Below are 7,692 nucleotides of genomic sequence, written 5' to 3' on the forward strand. Positions count from 1 at the left end.
TGTTCATTTTGATTGTGTCTAACCATCATGTTCTTTGTCAGCCTGGTTTCCTTTTACCACTGACCAATCCTAGCTTAATTGCTTTCTCCAGTAAATTGGATCTCATTATATGGCCAAAGAAAGTCAACCAGAGTTTCATGATTTTGCCTTCCAGTGATATATCAGACTTTATGCTTTCAGGTATTTCCTTGTTTGTGACTTTTGGTGTCCATAGAATCTGCAGAAGCCTTCCCCAGCACCAGAGTTCAAATGAATCAATTCGTCTCTTGTCTGATTATTTTATTGTCCAACTTTCACAACCATACATGGCTATTGGAAATATAATAGATCAGACTAATCTACATTTGGTAGTCTGGTTTATGTCCTTGCTTTTCCATGCTCAGTTCAAGCTCATCATTACTGAGCGACCCAGAACAATTTAACATTTTATTTCCATACTGCAATTGCCACTCACATCAATTTGTGATCCAATGAAAATTAATTTTTGAATGCATTCAGTCTCTTCACCACCAATTGTTATTGTGACATGTCTGTTTTTTGCAGTGGTCATTATTTTTGTCTTTTTAGTGTTTAAGAAAAGGCCAACTTCATTGACCTTTGTCATCAGCTGTTCTAGGCCTTCCTTAATTTCTGGCAAGAGGGCAGTGTCATCAGAATATCGAAGATTATTTAAATTCCTTCCTCCAGTCTTTCCAATGTTTGATTCTTCGAGTTCAATCTCTCATGATCTTGGCATACAAGTCAAACAGGAAGGGGGAAAGAATACAACATTGGCATACTCCTTTCTTTATTTTGAATCAGTTAGTGGCACCAAATGGTGTATGTACAATGGCTTCTTGGTTTATATAGAGAGACTGTGTCAGTTTGATTAAATGCATTGGCACCCCCACATTTTGTAGGGCTTTTCTTAATTTGTTGTGATCTATCATTGAAGACTCTGTAGAAGTCTATTCATTATATTGTTATATTTGATATGCCATACTGGTATCCCAGTGCCCTATTACTAATGTAAAATGTGAAGCTAGTAATTTGTGTTGATCTTTTTCAGGACAGATGCTGGGAAATCTTTTCAACTATTTATTTTTATTTGCTCGGTGACATTTCATTTACAGTGTAATATGAGAAGCTTCTGATGGCAAATCAAATTTTAGGGATTCTCAGGATGAGAGCCTTTATCCTTTGATGAACATCAGGGCTACTCAAATCAGCGTGCCTTGCAGATGACAGTAACGGGAAGTTACAATTATCTTCAAGTGTTCTCAGGAACTTTCCCAGGCATTCAAGCCATTTTTGTTTTGAATAACTGTTTGTGTCTTTACAGCTGACTACCAGTAAACAGGAGGGAAGGACAGTACTCAAAATGAATATGGATGGCAAAATGTTTTATTTAGTCTTCCACGGGTAATAAAGAAACAGGCTCTATGCAAATAATTTTTGGTTCAGTTTTATGAGTAAGGAAAAGAAGTGAAAGATTTATACAATCTGAAGAGAAACCAGAGTATGCTAGGACAGAAAAGAAGCAATGAGCCCCCTGTATTTAATTGGCAGGAAGATGATCCCGAATGTAAGACAATCCCACTTCAGAAAGTTTACGCACAAAAGGTGGTTAAAGAAAATCATTGTTACTGTAGCAAATTGTATCAAACTGCAGCACACATCCTTCTTTTTTTTGGCACGTGTGTATGTGTGCATGCATGCATTCATGCGGGGGAGCCTAGTCTTTTAGGTTCAAAGAACATATTTTATTGCGATACTTTGTTCTGTCTTCAGAAAAAACAGAGTATCATTTTTATGAGAAGAGTTTTCAGGGAGCAAGTTTGTTCTTCAGTCCCTTGCCTGTCATATGTTGCTTCATATGATCCAAGTACTTATGTTCAGTATACGCGAGGTCCTGTCTGACAGATTTCACTAGTCAATCAGTCAGTCACTTAATTAGTAGTGATTTTACTACTTTTATTACAAAAACTGATCACTATGAGGAACTGGATAGTTCCAGGACCAGAACCTGTAAATATAGAATAACATTGTCACTGAGTCTCCAGGGAAGGCTGGGGTAGAATCATAGAATCATAGAGTTGGAAGGGACCTCCTGGGTTATCTAGTCCAACCCCCTGCACAATGCAAAAACTCACAACTACCTGCCCATCCACAGTGACCTCAATTTCCCATGAAAAGCTTTTCAGATCCTTTGAGAAGCAGCCAAGGAGGATTGGCCTACTGGACTTTTAATGGCTGAGCAAAAAGAAATCTCAGCAGGGGTGGCTAACTTTCCCTTTTATGAGACTTGCCCATACTGACATTTTCTGCTTGACATCTGTTAAATGTCAGGAGCCCAATCATTTTATAACTGATTTAGCATGCAAAATGTAGAAGTAGCCTGTTGAGAAAAGGGACACATTCCTGAGGAAATTCTGGCCCACAGAATACCTGTTGGGAAGCTTTCTCAGCTGTGAAGACTCATGCATGCTGCTGTTGTGTGATTGGCTCTCTAGATATGTTTCATTTCCCCCTAAACCAATGGCTGGGAGGAGAAATTGGCACTCCCCTGGAAGGGAAAAAACAATGGTCACAAACTATATGTGATGCTGGAGTTCCACAACTGGAACATCCTGATGAAGAGCGGGGGGGGGGGAGGGGGCTAATAGGGGTTGAATATTGCACCACTGTAGAAGTGCAGGTTAACTTTGCACCCGTCACAACATTTCTACAATTGGCAATGGGCTGCTTTAAGTCTCAGTATGGAAAAATAGAGATAGCCACACTACATGTCACTTTTCCCTACTGGAAAGGAAACTGGCATCAGAGGCATTATCTATCAGCAAAACACCAAAGGAAGAAAAAGTTAACTCTTCTCCTCTCAGCAGCTGCTTTTTGGAGTCAAAAGGTGCATCAGGTGTATGAGTCGTGGAGTCCCAGAGCTGCATAGTCTGTTCGTGAGAGAAAACTGTAAAGAAAGACAAAATTAGCTAGGGGACATAAAACATTTTGAAGGCACGTATGGTGCACATCCTAATTATCAGGACAGTTCTTCGGTATATATACTCTGTTGGCGGCATCCAGTCTAGCATGCTCTTTCCTCTCTCAGTCTGAGCAAACAATGAACTTACCAGCAGCAGCTCCTGTAAGCTGTAGTACTGAGGCAGGTGCCTCATGTGACCCACTGTTGGCATCAGCAGAATGCCTCTCATTTTGCAAACTTCTGTATCTCTGTCAAGGAGACTTCCTTGGGGCAGAGAAGAAAGAAACTATTTTAAAATAATAGACAGACTGAGTAAATGTGATTGGATGTAATGTTGGCCAAACATCAAAATATGCTGCTCTTGGTGGATTAGGTTGAGCTTTAGCTATCTAATCGATATTTGATGGATCACTAACTCTGCCATGAGGTAGTGTTCTTATGACTGAAAAAAAAACAACATCAATGGAAACAAGTATCACCCCTGTCTTGACATTTTGAATGTTCCTAAAATGTCCATATTCAAATAGGTAATAGCCATTTTTAAATGGCGTTTATAATCCAAAGACTTTTAGAAGCTTTATTTTTAAGGATCAAAGTAGGCCCACAATACCAGGTATTTTGAGAGTCATTTCAACTTGGGCCCAACTGAAGAAATTCAATAGCACATGCTTTACAAGCAGAGGAAATTGGATTTTTAAAAATATACTACTACTCTCAAAGTTAATCTGCATCACTAGATGTAACAATTTATGTGAAGAACTCTGAACACTCTAGACCTGGGGTAGTCAAACTGCGGCCCTCCAGATGTCTATGGACTACAATTCCCAGGAGCCCCTGCCAGCGTTCGCTGGCAAGGGCTCCTGGGAATTGTAGTCCATGGACATCTGGAGGGCCGCAGTTTGACTACCCTAGGTCTAGACTACTTGAATGCTAGGTATTAGACACGTAAGTGGAAGCATGGCTTTTGAATGTTTGCGAGGAGTGAATGAGAGTGTGGGAGCAATTTGCTCAAAGATGCCTTCTGAGCTTCATAAGTGAACAGCGATTTTTTTCATAGCCTTATGCACCAGCCCTGGATTATCCATTAAGCAAAATAAACATATATTTAGGACACCAAGGGAAGGAGGACAACAAGTCCCCCCTAGCTATCATGCCCTTAACTCTTGCATTGTCACACATCACTTTAGTTTTAACTTGTAAATAATTTGCTTATTCTGCTTATTGCTATTTAGTGTTAAATAAATTTAAAAATAAACATTTATATTTAATATAGTTGTGGGATCTGGGGGGATGGTCTAGAAGAAAACTGAAATTTTAATCTCGTATTTCAACTTTGGCACTGTTTGAATCTTGACGTCTTGTCAGTCAAGCAATGGAAGGGCTAAGGGGCACCTTTGTTGGGCTCTGCTTAGGGCATCAGTTGCCCTTCATCCGGCCCTGTTTGGCACCATAGGCCAGCTGCTAGCCAGGTGCCCCATTGATGCTGGCTGGGAGCTGCTGTCTTCCCTGTAGTCGGAGTGTATGCAGAACCATAGCCACGAGCCTCCTCCAGCACCCTAGGAAATTGGTCTAGTGGACAGACCGTTCCCTGTCCATCAGATTTCTGACACTTTTCCTATTATACCAGAATAGGACAAGCAGTCAGAAAGATAAGGACAAGTACAGTTTGCTCATGGTAAGGCATAAGCCATTCACCATCCAAAATGACCCCCCCCTCAAAAAAAAAAAAAAGGTCAGGGAAATACCAGCTTGTTTAAAATTCTTTATTTGTGGTTCCTTGAAAAGTCTTGTCATTTGCATGAGGCACTTCAGCATGACATAGAACCTCTTGTGACTGAAAGATATGACTAACAGCTTTTTCAAGGCCTGGCAGATATGAACAAGGGAGATAATGAATTGATGTGAAGAACATTTTTTCAGGGTAAAATTGCTTTCCCCTCTGTTCCTCATCACATGTGAGTGGTGTTCAGAATGAACTAATCAGTGCATGGTTACCTGGAAGCTTAAAGGTAAAGGTAAAGGTAAAGGTATCCCCTGTGCAAGCACCGAGTCATGTCTGACCCTTGGGGTGACGCCCTCTAGCGTTTTCATGGCAGACTCAATACGGGGTGGTTTGCCAGTGCCTTCCCCAGTCATGACCGTTTACCCCCCAGCAAGCAAGCTGGGTACTCATTTTACCGACCTCGGAAGGATGGAAGGCTGAGTCAACCTTGAGCCGGCTGCTGGGATTGAACTCCCAGCCTTATGGGCAAAGCTTTCAGACGGCTGCCTTACCACTCTGCGCCACAAGAGGCTCTTACCTGGAAGCTTATGATGCAGCAAATACTTTTTCTGTACTGTACTTCAGCTCTGTGTGTTTCTTCCATTGCATGGCTGGCAGGGTTATATTCAGCAAAGTATGAGGAAAGCCGAATGCTATAGATTACAGACTTTGTGCACAAGACAAGCCATGTGAATCTAAACAAAAGTGCCTGCATGATAAGACAGTAGGTACCACTTTAGCCCCAGTAATATATAACCGTAAAGCCTAGTTTAAAACCCATAGCTTAAAAATCACAAACAAGCCCTTCGGCAGTGATTTCATCCACAGTTTGGACAAATCATGGCTTGCCGTTGTATCTGAATTATCAGATCATGGTGTGTGACACTGCTCTGCCCTTTAAAGCTGTCTGGCCACAGAGAATGGAGTTGAGAGGCTGAGCAGAAAGTGAAACCATGATAGCAGCTCTTACAGGCTGTGCAAAAAAAGACTGTGCAATCCAGAGTTAATCAAGATGTAATCTGTACTATACAAATTCTTTCACACTGCAAATACGCTTCAAACTGGACAGAATTATTTCTGACATTGTGAACAATGGAAAACAATTTCTAGGCTGACAGTTATTTTGGTACCATGTTGCCTGGCTTCAGTTTTTTGGGTAGTGGGCAAAGAAACAAGGGGAATGATGTAGCAGACAGGAACATCAGCCAGCCAGAAAATGCTGCCAATATTACTACTGAATAGGATCATCCTGATAGCATTTCTATGCCTAGTGGCTTCAGGAGGGATTTCTGATTTGATGAGACTCCAATTTGCCTCAGGGATTCCATTCTCCTGGATTTGTGCCTGTCCATTATGCTAGGGAAAATATGTTGCTTGTATGGACAGGCAGGATAAATATAAATATTACATCTCCTCCAAATAATATGGACAGGTGTGCTTTCAGGGGAGAGAAAATACAGGTACTTTCCTTCTGGCAGGCATGCAGCAGGAGACTGGGGCCACGAATACGTCCCCCCCTCCCCCCACGAAAGCTAAGGCCAAACAAGACAATACATGAGAAACTGATGATGGAGAACCTGAATTTTCTCTCTACCTGACAGGTCAGTGAAGTTTCTGAGATTTTAGTTTCAATGTTGCTTCATTTTCATAAAAAAGCTAATTGTAGCACTATTTAAATGAAATGCAGTGTGAGCATAAAGCCCCACCAGGGAGTACTATTGCTTCACCAGCGTCACAATTAAATCAAGCCTGAATCCAGTGCTTTCAGCTTTTTCTCTCCTGTCCTGGCTCCATAGTGGAAGTCCCATGGGCGGTGGGTGGGAAGTAGTTAAAACAGCAGAGCATAGGTCAGGTACAGTGCGGGTTGAGTTTCGCTCTCCCACCTGCTCTGTTTTTGCTTGAAATTAACCTACCTACTGCTTGAGCATCCTGGGAAAACAGGAAAAAGCTCCCATGCCAATGTCGTTATTGTCTTCCTCTCTTGGCCCCCTCTGCAAGGGGGAATTTTAATGGCTTCCAAGGCCGGGATGCTTTCTCTTATCCGTCTGCCGTTTGGCAGGAAAGATGTTAGGTAAAGGTGTGACCTTGAGAATTTTATTTCCGTGGGGCAAATGGAAGGAAGGTATACTTGGAAATCTTTTCAGAGGGTAGCCATATGGGCCTGCAATGGAACGGCAGATTCCAGTGGCACCTTAAAGGCCAACAAGGCTTATGAGGTGTAGCTTCCTAGAGGCCAAGCTCTGACAATGGGAGCCTGGATTCTCAAAAGCTCATACCCTGAACATCTTGTTGGTCTCCAAGGCACTACTGGACTTGACTCTGGAAAAACGTTTCCTACGGAGACCATTGACTGCTGGATTGTTTAAAGTGATTAATGTTGGACATTTTACAGTGGCTAAAATAATGGAAGAACCACAGTCTGTTTGGATACCTGTCTCTGAACAGATGCTCTCCTCCGACTTTCAGTCCAGCCACAGCTTTGTCACCATCTTGTATCTACTTGAAGAAAATGAGCACCTGCTGGATACTGTGCCATATATATGCATTTATTGACCATGTTTTTTAAAATGCCTAAAGTATTGTGGGATGTAGCTGTATGGGAAGCCATAGCCAATAGTCAATGGTAGGAGCAAACCTCGGCAGTCTGAGGTAGCAAATAGGGGCTTTTGGGGAGCACAAATCATAGCTTGTTATTACACTTGCCCAGGCCTTGGGAACCAGAGATGTGCCAGGGTGACTGCTCTGGTTCTTCTCCGTTCTGAATCCCGAAGCTTTGAGTTGGGCAATCTGCTTCATTGTAATTACAGGTTGCAATTATCTGTTGCCTTTCAAGCAAATTTTATCTTTCTGCTAAGCAGAGCATGTTTGAAGGAGACGGGTAAATTAACCCACCATAGGCTATAAAGCACTGTGGTACTTGGTCTGCAACTGGCACCCAAGACCCAACAGCACAAACTCAGCTTTTGATGAG

The sequence above is a fragment of the Paroedura picta genome, chromosome 1, assembly GCF_049243985.1.
Source record: "Paroedura picta isolate Pp20150507F chromosome 1, Ppicta_v3.0, whole genome shotgun sequence".
Taxonomy (NCBI): Eukaryota; Metazoa; Chordata; class Lepidosauria; order Squamata; family Gekkonidae; genus Paroedura; species Paroedura picta.